This window comes from Zingiber officinale, chromosome 9A, assembly GCF_018446385.1.
Source record: "Zingiber officinale cultivar Zhangliang chromosome 9A, Zo_v1.1, whole genome shotgun sequence".
Classification (NCBI taxonomy): Eukaryota; Viridiplantae; Streptophyta; class Magnoliopsida; order Zingiberales; family Zingiberaceae; genus Zingiber; species Zingiber officinale.
This window is the reverse complement of record NC_056002.1, coordinates 124,923,622-124,936,238: the sequence shown is the minus strand read 5'-3', so window position 1 is coordinate 124,936,238 and position 12,617 is coordinate 124,923,622.

Here is a 12,617-nt window from a genome sequence, read left to right as displayed (position 1 = left end):
ATGCCCTTCTCGACCTATCTTGATTTAGTTTGTTCATGAAGTTCTAACTGACAAAATAGTTTGTCTAATTTTAATTTATTTAAATTCCTCGAAACTTTATCGGCATCTACTATAGATGCCTACAATGCATTTCGAGAAAAAGAGTTAAGAGCATACTTGATTACATCCCTATTTTCCAATTGGTGGTCGAGGAGATAGTCTGTTGAGGATATCCTTGATCCTCGCATGAAGCTGGGTTGCCATTTCTCCATCCTGCACTTTTATATTAAGTAAACTATTTAATAACGAATCATGTTTTATTACCGTAGCATCGCTTGTGCCTTCGTGCAGCTCGATCAGCTTATCCCAAAGTTCTTTCGCATTCTCGAACGGTTTGACTCGGTTGAGTTCTTCCTTGGTCAGTCCACATTGAAGAGTGTTCAACGCCTTTGAATCAACTTGGGTCTTCTTCTTTATTTCTGGGTTCCAGTTCTTCGGATCAAGTGGTTGTTTTGTTATACATTCATTGACACCTTGTATCCTTGTCGGATGGAAAATCACGAGTCGATGTCTATCTTCAGGTATACATCCATTTTTTTCTTCCAATAAGGGAAATCATCCCCACTGAAGAGTGGAGGGTGAGCAGTACTGTAGCCTTCGCTTTGGGCCATTAGTTGTGAAATAGAAAAGGCTCAAGAAGGTTTCCAAGGCTCTATCTTGGGGTAAGTAGTGTCGGAAGAAAGAAAAAAGGAATGAAATGAAAGTTTGAGTGGTGTTGCACAAATTTCGAGGGCAAAAAATCACAAATAAGAAGAGATGATCAAAAGGGGTGATTGCCATAGGTTTGGTGAGGCAGGCTAGAGATGAGGTGGATAGCCTGAAAAGAAAGTTAGACAAATTTCTCTTACTTTTGCTTTAGCAAGGATGTACAATTAATTAACAAATAATTTGCATAAAATGAAAGAGATAAAGTAAGATGGCTAAGGAATTTACATAGTTACAACTTAGGTGATTGTTAACCCAAGATAATTGAAAGCTCACTAAAGATCTCCTTCATGAAGGTGAAGTAGCCTCTTATAGTCTTTGAAAGCACAGAAATAGCTAGGAAGATTGGTACAATGATTGATGAATAATTTCTATCTCTTGGAGTTTTTTTTATAACCTCCTAAAATAAGTTACCGTTGCTTGGAGGGGTCTCTAAAGGCATCTAGGGCACCTCCAAATGGATAAAGCTTTATCCATTTTTCAATGGTCAGTCAAAGACTACTGTTCATTAGAGGCGCCTCTGTGGAAGCTCTAGGGTGCCTCCAAGAGGTCCGAGGGCACCTATAAAAGAGCTGCGAGGGCACCTTTAAAAGAGGCGTGAGGGCGCCTCCAACCATCTTGGAGGCACCTCCAACTAGCTTGGAGCTCTAGTTAACCTTCAAATGGTTGACTCTTTTTTGCGCTTCTTTGGGTGATGCTCCGGTTGACTAGAGTTGAGCTCACCTAAATTCAACTCCGTCCTTCTCCTCGAGCAAGCTTCCTCCCCAACTTCTCGTCTCTTGGATGCACCACGTGCATTCCTTCTCGTCTACCAATGTACTCTTTCACAACTTTTCGTCCCTCGGATGCACCAAGCCCGTCGACTCATTTTCCGTGCCACCCTTCTCGCCCGTCACTTCTTCCGTTCGACTTCTTGTGTTCCTAAGTTCTTGCACACTTAGACACAAGGCATCAAAATAACACAGGATTTAACTTAATTCAGTTGATCACATCAAACCAACCTGAGGTATTTACAATTTCTTTCTTTTTAATGTACATCAATCCAAATTAAGATTATGGTTATACTAACAAGTAAAAAGTAAAAAATATTTAAATGAAAGAGATTAATTTAAATTACAAATAAATATGGAAATTTTAAAATAAAACCATAAATTCCCCCTCTAAACTTAAAATTTAATTATTCTTGATCATAAAAAAAATTAGAAAAAAATAAAAAATAGTAGAAAAAATACAAGAAAAATTTGAGGGTTTGGTTGCAAAATATCTAAACTCTAGGATTTTTACCGAAATAATTTTTAAGAGATATTTCATATTTTTGTGCCAAATAATTTAAATTATTTTTAAGTTGTGAAAAATCCTAAAACTTTTGTCAATACAAAATCATAAGCATTAAAAACATAATAAAAATATTTCATGCATAGAATATTTTTATTTTAATCATAATAAATATTTTGAACAAATAAAGTTATTTTCAAAACTAAATATTTAAAAATAATTTTCGAGTTCTAAAAATCTGACTAATTTTTCTACCCAGTCAAAATACAAGGGTAATTTTTTGAAAAATTAGTTTCTTCAAAATTAATCTCAAAAAACTTTTAAATTTTAAAATTTATTTGTTTGATAAAAAATTCATAAAAAATTAATTATTGGTTGAAAAATTATTAAAATTTTTATACTGACAAAAAATCCATTTGTGCATCACAAAAAAAATTAGTAAGAAACATGGACATTAAATATACAAAATAATTATTTTTTCTAAAAATTAAAATAATTTAAATTTCTATCTAACTATGAAAATTTAACATGTCAAGATGAATTTTAGAACCTAGAATAAATTCTTACATACTGGATTTATTAATTATTTTCTATAGATATAATTTCCGGATACTTTTGTGATTTGACTTATATGAGTTCTAATATACAAATTTATCCCTTCATTATTTCTAATATTTGAAATTGGTGAAAGATTTTAACATACATCATTCTTTTTCAGTAATTTGATTTGCTCTTTTAGTTTTGCATTTTCATTTTTAATTTTGTCAAATTTTCTACTAAGGAGGCAAGATTTTTCTTTGAATATAAATATTTTATCCTAGTTTTACAAAGTGATCTACTTAGCATTTTAATACATTCATATAAATGATCAGAAGGAAAGTTACGTACCTCACTTACTGTCTCGGAGTACTCGTCGGTAGTTGCTCCCCCTTCATCGTTGCTTGCTTTCGAAGTGGTTTCGTTGTCTTTAGGTAGTATTAAGCTATTAGTGTTGTTCCTATAATCTCTTCGGTCTCGGAGTTTTCTGAAGACAAATCAATATCCATCAAGGAGTTAGATTCTGCCTTTTTGGTTCTTCGTAGAGTTCCAAGAACTTTTCCTAAAGCTCTTTGGCAGATTCATAGATGCCGATTCTTTCGAGTTCTTGAGCAAGTAGCACACTCAAAAGATGGAACTCGACCTTACCATTTACCATGAATTCTTTGCGCTGCATGCTAGTTTAACAATGTTTCTCGAGTTATTTTCTATCTTTGCTTTTGGGCACTTCAAAACCATATCTAGTTGTTAATAAAATATTAAAATTGGTTTTGAAAAATACCTCCATACGTCGCTTCCAAAACACAAACTCTCCCTCGAACACTGGTGGATAGGTCCTCGATCCGGCCATAGTCTTATTGCTTTAGATGACGATTATTCTTTCTGAAATGGTTGGACTCTGATACCAATTGTAGGTCAGATGAGGTCAGCTAGAGAAGGGGTGAATAGCCTGAAAAGAATGTTAGACAAATTTATCTTGCTTTTGCTTTAGTAAGGATGCACAATTAATTAACAAATAATTTGCATAAAATAAAAGAGATAAAGTAAGAAGGCTAAGGAATTTACCTAGTTACAATCTAGGTAGTTATTAACCCAAGACAATTGAAATCTCACTAAAGATCTCTTTCATGAAGGCGGAGTAGCCTTTTATAGTCTTTGAAAGCTCAGAAATAGCTAGGAAGATTGATATAATGATTGATGAATAGTTCCTACCTTCAGGGGACATTTTATAGTCTCCTAAGATAAGTTATTGTTGCTTAGAGGTGCTTCCAAAGTCATCTAGGGCATCTCCAAGTGGATAAAGTTTTATCCACTGTTCAGCGATCAGCCAACGACTACTGTTCATTGGAGGTTCCTCTATAGAAGCTCTAGGGCGCCTCCAAAAGAGGTGCGAGGGTGCTTCCATCAAGAGACGTGAGGGCACCTCCAACCTCCATCAGGGCGCCTCCATTAAGAGCGCGAGGGCACCTCCAACCATCTTGGAGGTGCCTCCAACTAAATTGGAGCTCCAGTTAACCTTTAAATGGTTAACTCTTCCTTGCATTTCTTTGGGCAATGCTCTGGTTGACCAAAGTTCAACTCACCTGAACCTAACTCTATCCTTCTCCTCGAGCAGGCTTCCTCCTCAGCTTCTTTCCCTCGGATGCACCACGAACATTCCTTCTTGTCCACCGGTGTACTATTTTATAGCTTTTCATCCCTCGGATGCACCGAGTTTGTTGACTCATTTCCCGTGCCACCCTTCTCATTTGCTATGTCTTTAGTTCGACTTCTTATGTTCCTAAGTTCTTGCACACTTAGACATAAGACATTAAAATAACATAGGACCTAACTTAACTCTGTTGATTACATCATAACCAACCTAAGGTACTTACTATATGTACCCCGTGGTAGTTTTGATGTGATCAACCAAGTCAAGTTAGGTCCTATTATGTTTTTAGCCCTTGTATCTAAGTGTGCAAGAAATTAGGAGCACAGGAAGTTGAACGAAAGACACAGCTAGCACGAAGAACGACATGGGAGAGAGTTGACGAGCTCGATGTGTTCGAGGGATGAGGTGTTGCAGAAGAGTATGCTGGTGGACGAGAAGGAGGCGCGCGACGTTTCCAAGGGACGAGAAGCTTAAGTGGAAGGTTGCTCGAGAAGGCCGAAAAATGAATTCGGGTGAGTCCTATTTCAGATGGCTTGAATCACCCAAGCAGGCGGAGATGAAGCGGAAGATCCAGACCCAAGTGATCGGAACTGGAGCTGAAGACCCAGACCAGGTCCGTGCCCTGGGATCACCTGGGCGCTCCTTAGGCGCCTCACCCAGCGGGAGCCTCTGTAAGTACCTCGTGGTAGTTTTAATGTGATCAACCAAGTAAAGTTAGGTCCAGTTGGTATTTAACCACTGTGTCTAAGTGTGCAGGAACTTAGGAGCACAGGAAGTCGAGCGAAAGACGTAGCTAGCGAGAAGGACGACACGGGAGAGAGCCGACGGGTTCGGTGCGTCCAAGATACGAGGTGCTGCAGAAGAGTATGCAGGTAGATGAGAAGGATGCGTGAGGTGTTTCTGAGGGACGAGAAGTCAGAGCGGAAGTTTGCTCGAAGGTCAAAAGTTAGGTTCGAGTGAGCCCTATTCCGGATAGCCGAGATCAGCCAAGAGGAGCCGACCCGAAGTGGAAGACCTGGACCCAAGCGAGCAGAGTTGGAGCTAGAACCTGAACCAAACAAGTTAACATTAGGTTAACTTTGGTCCGGGTGCTCAGAACCCTTCCGAGCGCCTAGAGCAGGTTTTTATCAGGAATGCGACGTGGTGCGTTCCGTTGCGACGGCGATAAATTTTATCCCCCAAGTGTCTGGAACTCTTCCAAGCGCCCCGACTAGGACTATAAATATAACCCTGGTCTTAGAAGCTTAGATATAACACATGTAATCATTTCTCTTTCGTTTAGCTTTCTGATCTAATGCGTTAATTGTTGTAAAGAGACTTGTCCACCTGAAGGAGAGTTTAGTGTGCTTTCAACTTCCTTGGATTAACAACCTCCCCGATTGTAACCAAGTAAATCCCATCTTGCCTCTTCCTTTCTTTAATTAGTCTCTTATTTCTTTATGCAAATGTTAGATTTATTAAAACTGTAAAAGTTCGAGAAAGATATTTTTGTGTTTTTGTTGTGCAGGCTATTCACCCCCCTTTAGCCGATCACCAAAGGGATCAACAAGTGGTATCAGAGCCCAACAACTTCAAGAGGACTAACTGCCGAACGAAGCACACGAGATAGCCAGACCAAGCATCTATCCACCAAAGTTTAAGGGGGAATTCACGAGATGAAAGAAAAGGATGGAGGTATTCTTTAAAATAGATTTTGATTTGCTTTTAATAATGAAATTTGGTTTTATAGCACTTGAGGGTAAAGAAGAATATCAATGGACGAAGAAGGAGCAGCCTGACTTCGTGGAAAATGACAAAGTAGAGTTCCATCTACTAAGCGTCTTAGCACCATAAGAAGTCAATCGGATCAGAGCCTACGAGTCAGTAAAGGAGCTCTGAGAGAAATTCCTGGAACTAAGAAGACGAAGTAACATCAAATTACTAGAACCTCGAAGATGAAACTCACGAGACATGATCTACTCAGGAACCAGATAAGTAACTTCAAATTAGAAGAAGGAGAAATTGTTGGACATCTTTACTCAAGAATAAAGCAACTCATCACCGGACTCACGAATCTCGGAGAAAAGGTAAGCAACCGAGATTCGCTAAGGTACACACTTAATGCATTTCCTAGGACTACCAAATGGACATCATTAGTAGATGCTTATTATATATCTAAGAATTTAGAATCAAGTACTTTAGAAGAATTATTTTCAACATTTGAAGTCCCTGAAACAAGATGTACAGATATGAAGAAGGAGTCAAAGCACAACATTGCTTTAAATGCAAAAATAGACGAACAAGATTCTGAATTTTCTCTCGATGACGACAAAATGACATTGATGGTAAGAAAATTTAAAAAGTTATTTACAACTAAGAAATTTAATCAAGTGCAGGGTACAAGAAGAAAAAGAAAAGTAAGATGCTACCACTGTAATGAAGAAGGGCATGTAAAAGACAACTGTCCAAAATTGAAGGACAAGGACAAGGAGAAGAACAAGAAGTAAGCCCATACCAAGTATAATCTAAAAGCGATGTTGGATGAAACATCGTCCGAATTGGAGATAGAAGCCTTTGTCGGGCTTGCGCTAGTGGTAAGTCACCAAGAAGACGAAGCAAGCTCATCCGAAATGAGCATCGATGAAGGGGGAGCGACATTGGAAGAAACTAACACTTCAGGGGGAGCTTCAGATTACAGGATTGACAAGGTAAGTCAGGTACGATCTTTTCCTCCTGACAAATTATTTCAGTTTGTAAAAATATTAAATTACTATAAGTTAGAAAAAGAAAATAAGGAATAAAAATCAACCTTAGTTGGTTCTTGTCGATTAGAAGACTTCGACAAAGTAAAAATAGAAAATGATAAAGTTAAAATAGAAATAGAATATTTGAAAAATTTTGGATGCTCAAATAATCAAAATATTAGGAGATATAATAATTTAAACTGATATTTTAAATACCATACGGGCCAAATTAGGAAAATATCATAGAATACGTTCCTAAGAAATTTCTGATTAATCTTGTAGGAAGAAACTTATTTTGGGTTCCAAAATCATATTTAGATTATTTTTTTTTGAATTTCAGACAGAAAATTAAATATTTAAATTTTTTAAAAGACTTTATCTAGAAAATGGTTGTTGCTCCAATATCTAAAAAGGGCTAGTGCCTCGACACATCCTGGAAGTCAATTATTGGAATAACTATTAAATTGACTAACTGTTAAAGTAATTAGTTGTTATAAAAATACTTTTAAATGTTTGTCAAAAATTTTATTAGAAATTATTTAAAAGTTAATTTTTTCAGAACTTTATCACTTAACTGTAAGAAAAATTTTAAATGTTAAAATTTTCTGAATGTTAAATTTTTTAGAAAATTTTTTTAACGATAATTTAAACTTTATATAATTTTTTTTCCTCTGCCTTAAATATGTTAAATTTTTTTCAAAGCTTAAACTTAAATTTTTTTTAATTGTCCCTTAGACTTTTTTATTGTTGTTAAGTAGAATTTTCTAATATACCCATTTTTAATGTGATCAAAAGGGGGAGTAGTAAAAATTAAGTCTAGAGGGAGGGTAGTATAATTTTTTTATTTTTGTACTTGCAAAAAATTTATAGTTGTTATTTTATAACTGTTATTTTTGTGATTTATCCTAACTTAACTTAGGGTTTGCTCACATCAAAAAGAAGGAGATTGTAAGTACCCCATGGCAATTTTGATGTGATCAACCAAGTAAGTTATGTCTTGTTGGTATTTAACCCCTGTGTCTAAGTGTGCAAGAACTTAGGAGCACAAGAAGTCGAGCAAAAGGCACAGCTAGCGAGAAGGATGACACGAGAGAGAGCCGACGGGCTCAGTGCGCCTGAGGTATGAGGTGTTGGTGTGGTTAGCACTAACGACCTAACTCAAGTTTTGATGAATGACAAAGTAGGTTAAGTTAGCTTCATATTGATCTAACACTTCTACAAAGTGTGCGGGAGAAGCCCAGACGGGTCGACTAGCTGACTTGACGTCTGGTACGAAGTCCAGCTAGGTCAATGGGCTGACTTGATAGCTGACATGAAGTCCACACGGGTCGACGGGCTGACCTAACGTCTGGAACGAAGTCCAGCTAGGTCGATGGGCTGACCTGATAGCTGGCACGAAGTCCAGACGGGTCGAAGGGCTGACCGTGTTGGAACCCCAAGGTTGGTTTTGGTGTGATCAACAAGTTAAGTTAGGTTCTGTTGTTTTCTAACCTTGTGTCTAAGTGTGCAGGAGCTTAGGAGCACAGGTACTCGAGCGGAAGACGCAGCTAGCGAGAAGGACGGCACGCGGTGGCGGACGAGAAGGAAGTGCGCGCGATGGTTCCGAGGTACGAAAGCCGGAGCGGAAGATTGCTCGGGGAGCAAGAGACGCAGCTAGCGCGAAGGTCGGCACGGGGTGCGATCGAGGGACGAAGTCTGCGGATGAGTACGCTGGTGGACGAGAAGGGACATGCGGCAATTCCGAGGGACGAGAAGCCGGAGGGAAGCACGCTCGAGAAGACCGGAAGATGGGTTCGGGTGAGCCCTATTCCGGATGTCAGAGATCACCCAATCAAGAGGATCCGGAGCAGAAGACCCGGACCGAGACGGGGACTTAACGGAAAAGTGGTCCCGGACAAAAAGTCAACCACAGTTGACTTTTTGCTCCGGGGCGCCCGGAACCAATCCGGGCGCCCGGACCCTGATTCTGACCAAGATCGCGATTTACGTGATCTGAACGTTGGGGGATAAAACTTTATCCCCCCCAGGGCGCCCGGAACCCTTCCAGGCGCCCCGACCAAGGCTATAAATATAGCCTTGGTCCAGAAGCTCTTCATCAGTTCAGAAATTGTAAACAACACTTGTGTGCTTCCACTGTTTAGATTAGCTTCTGTCTTTCTGTGCTTACATTGCTGTAAACGAGGCTTCTCCGCCTGAACGAGCTCTTAGTGCGATCTTCATCCTTGGATTAACAACCTCCCCGGTTGTAACCAAGTCAAATTCGGTGCCTCGTTTTTATGCTTTATTTTCTATTTAATCTATTTTTTATGTGTTAGCTTAATCGTACGAGAAAGGGTTGTGTTTGATTTTTCAGGGCTATTCAACCCCCCCTTCTACCCGGCCGCATCGGTCCTACAGACCGGACGTCTGGCAGGTAAGTGGAGGTAAGTCACTGGATGAGAGTGACTGTGAGGACGCGTTCCCGGGAAGGGAACTTAGGCGCCGATCCAACTTAGAACCATTTTGGAACTCTAAGTTGAGATCTTGACAAGATTCAGATCTCGGTGAGACGGAATCTAATTACTATTCTGTTTAATTATAAACTGTGCTAACACTCTATTTTACAAGATATATAATTTACATTTGCATCTGGACTAACGTTTTCTTGTAGGAAGGAGATTGCTGGAAAACAAGGGTCCGGGTGCCCGGAAGGGATCCGATCGCTCGGAGGCAAGTTTTATCCTCCAACGCACGTCGACATGTGGAGCTTCATGATTGGCTGAGTTACGTTACATTCCAGGTGCCCGAAAGGGATTTGGGTGCCCGAAGCCTCCTATATGAGGGTGAAGGTTGGAGCAAAGATAACTGACAACACAAGATCTTCCATTGCTTGCTCTGTTGTGCTCCTGCGACGCTACGACCGACAAAGTGTTATTTTTCTTTTTACTCTTTATTGTGGGCATTTCTTTTTCCTTAAAAGCAATTCTGTACTTTACTTTTGTAATATTTCGAATTGCTAGTGGGTTGCACAACGAAAGTACTTGACGAGTGCGAGTCTTGGAGTAGGAGTCGACATAGGCTCCGAACCAAGTAAAAAATTACTTGTGTCAGCATTGTTATATTTTCGTGTTTTTCGCTGCCTACTCGCTTAAATTTTTAATCGCTATTCACCCCCCCCTAGCGAATTCACGATCTAACAAGTGGTATTAGAGCAGGTACCGCTCTGATTTGGTGCAACCACCAATCATACAGGGGGTGAAATTCTTTTCTATTTCTTTTTCGATTTTCAAGTTTTCATTATATTCCAAACTGGTATCGTTACCTTTTTGGAAATCTTCTCGTCGCAATTAATCTGAATTAGTGCAACACCAATTCAGTTTTACATATTTTTCTTAATACCGTACTAATAATCCAAGACAAAGTCTTGGGATTTTTTGCTTTTGTGTGTGTGTGTGTGCAGGATAAAAATGTCCCAAGTTGAAGGTTTCAGGACAGTACGTCCCCCTATTCAACGGGGACGACTTTCCCTACTAAAAGAAGCGAATGGAGGTCTACCTGAAGACCGACTTCGACCAATGGTTCAGCGTCACCAGAGGATACAAGGTACCAGTCGACAACTCCGGAGACTCACTAGACCCGGAAGAGTGGACTCCGGACATGAGAAAGAAGTCCTCGATGGACTACAAAGCTCTCAACACACTACAATGTGGGTTGACGAAGGAAGAGCTAAATCGAGTGGGACCGCACCAAAATGCGAAAGAGTTGTGAGACAAGTTGATCGAACTATACGAAGGAACAAGCAACGCAAAGGTAACTAAGTGTGACCTTTTATTAAATAAATTATTTAATATTAAAATGCAGGAAGGAGAAACAACGAGTCGACTCCATGCGAGGATCAAAGACATCCTCAACGGACTCCACGCGATAGGCCACCAAATGGAAAATCGTGATTTAATAAGATACACTTTAAATGCTTTTCCGCGTAATACATTGTGGGCATATATCGTGGATGCCTACAAAATTTCTAAAAATTTATCTAAATTAAAACTAGACGAACTATTCTGTGAACTTGAATTACACGAGTAGACTAACGTCGGGTTCGAGAAAAGTATTACTTTGTTTGCAGGTCCCTCCAAGGAAAAGAAAAAGACCAAGCTTGGCCCTGAAGATGAGTTCGACCAAGATTCTAAAGACGAAGAGCACCTGGTAAGGAAGATGTTCACCATGAGAAAGAAGAGCTTCAGCAAAAAGGACCTTTTGGAGATCAACTCCCCATATGAACCAAGGAACGTGACTTGCTTTGGGTGTAACAAGAAAGGCCACTGCAAGAACGAGTGTCAGAGATTGAAGAACAACAAGTCGAAGACATCCAAGAAGAAGACTCTCAAAGCAACCTGGGACGACTCTTCCTCAAAAGAATCAGAGGCCGAAGATCAGAAGCAGTAGAGTCACCTCGCGTTGATGGCCCTCGAAGAAGAATCGGAGGACGAATCGGAAGACGGGTTCGAACCCGAATCGAGCCACGAGTCCGTACTCGTTTCTAAAGGTCCCGAAGAGGTATGTTTTAATTTAAATAAGAAATTTTTTAAAATTATTGCCTGTTTAAATAAAAAAATTAACAACAATAGAAAATGAAAATAAATTGCTCCTTGAGGAAAACCAAAAGCTCAAGGAACAAATCATAAATTCCAATCCAACTCAAGACCTAACACTTGAGGAGGAAAATTTAACACTAAAAACAGAAAATAATAAATTAAAAAGTAGTCTACAATAAATAGAAAAATTTACAACAAGATCTAAGAATTTAGATTTAATTTTAAATAGTCAAAAAGTAGTCTACAATAAAACCGGACTTGGCTACAAGTCAAGTTCAAATAAAACATTAAATTATTAATAACCTAACATAAACAATAAAATAAAGCTTGGGTTCTGAAAGCATGCTTAACCATGCAAGTAAGAATTAACCAATATTATATATCTAAAGATAAAATATATTATATAAAATCTAATAAACCAAATCAAAAACCAAAACACAAAACTAGACCAACAAAATCAAAATCGAAAAATTTTAAACCCATCAAAAATCATATTATCATCAAGTTAAATATAGTTATAAAAGTAACAGACACAAACCTAGAATTAAAACTTAAAAATAACAGACCACTAATCCAGGGGAGGCTCCAGAATAGCTGACACCTCCAAAATTAACATACCCGACAGGGTAACCAAAACCAATCTATTCGACAGGATAATTAGGACTAGTTCAAAGGGAAAATAGTTTAACTTGACCAACGGTACTGGTGAAGTTTTGGAGGATAGTACGTTAGTGAAACTATGTCTATGCATGTCTATGAAGATATGACTTCGACCTGGTGCATTTGGCTTAGTGGAACTAACCGAAGCTACCCTTTACGGATCCTAACCAGTTAGACCAATGTTTTGTATTAAGTTCAGTGGATATGACTATTTTAAAAACCTCGAAGGCATGGTTACTCTAATGATGTCCAAGTGATTCACCATAGCCCAGAAGTTTATCCAAAAAATGCCGATTTGTTGAGCCCAAAGCTAAACCTGAATCTAGCACAAAGTTAAACCAAACCCTGAAATTGAGTCCAACTCATCTCACAAAAATTATAGGATTCTCTGATTGAAAACATAGATCGAGTGAGATGACTAAGGACTTAAATTAAAAAGTAAAATCAAATTAA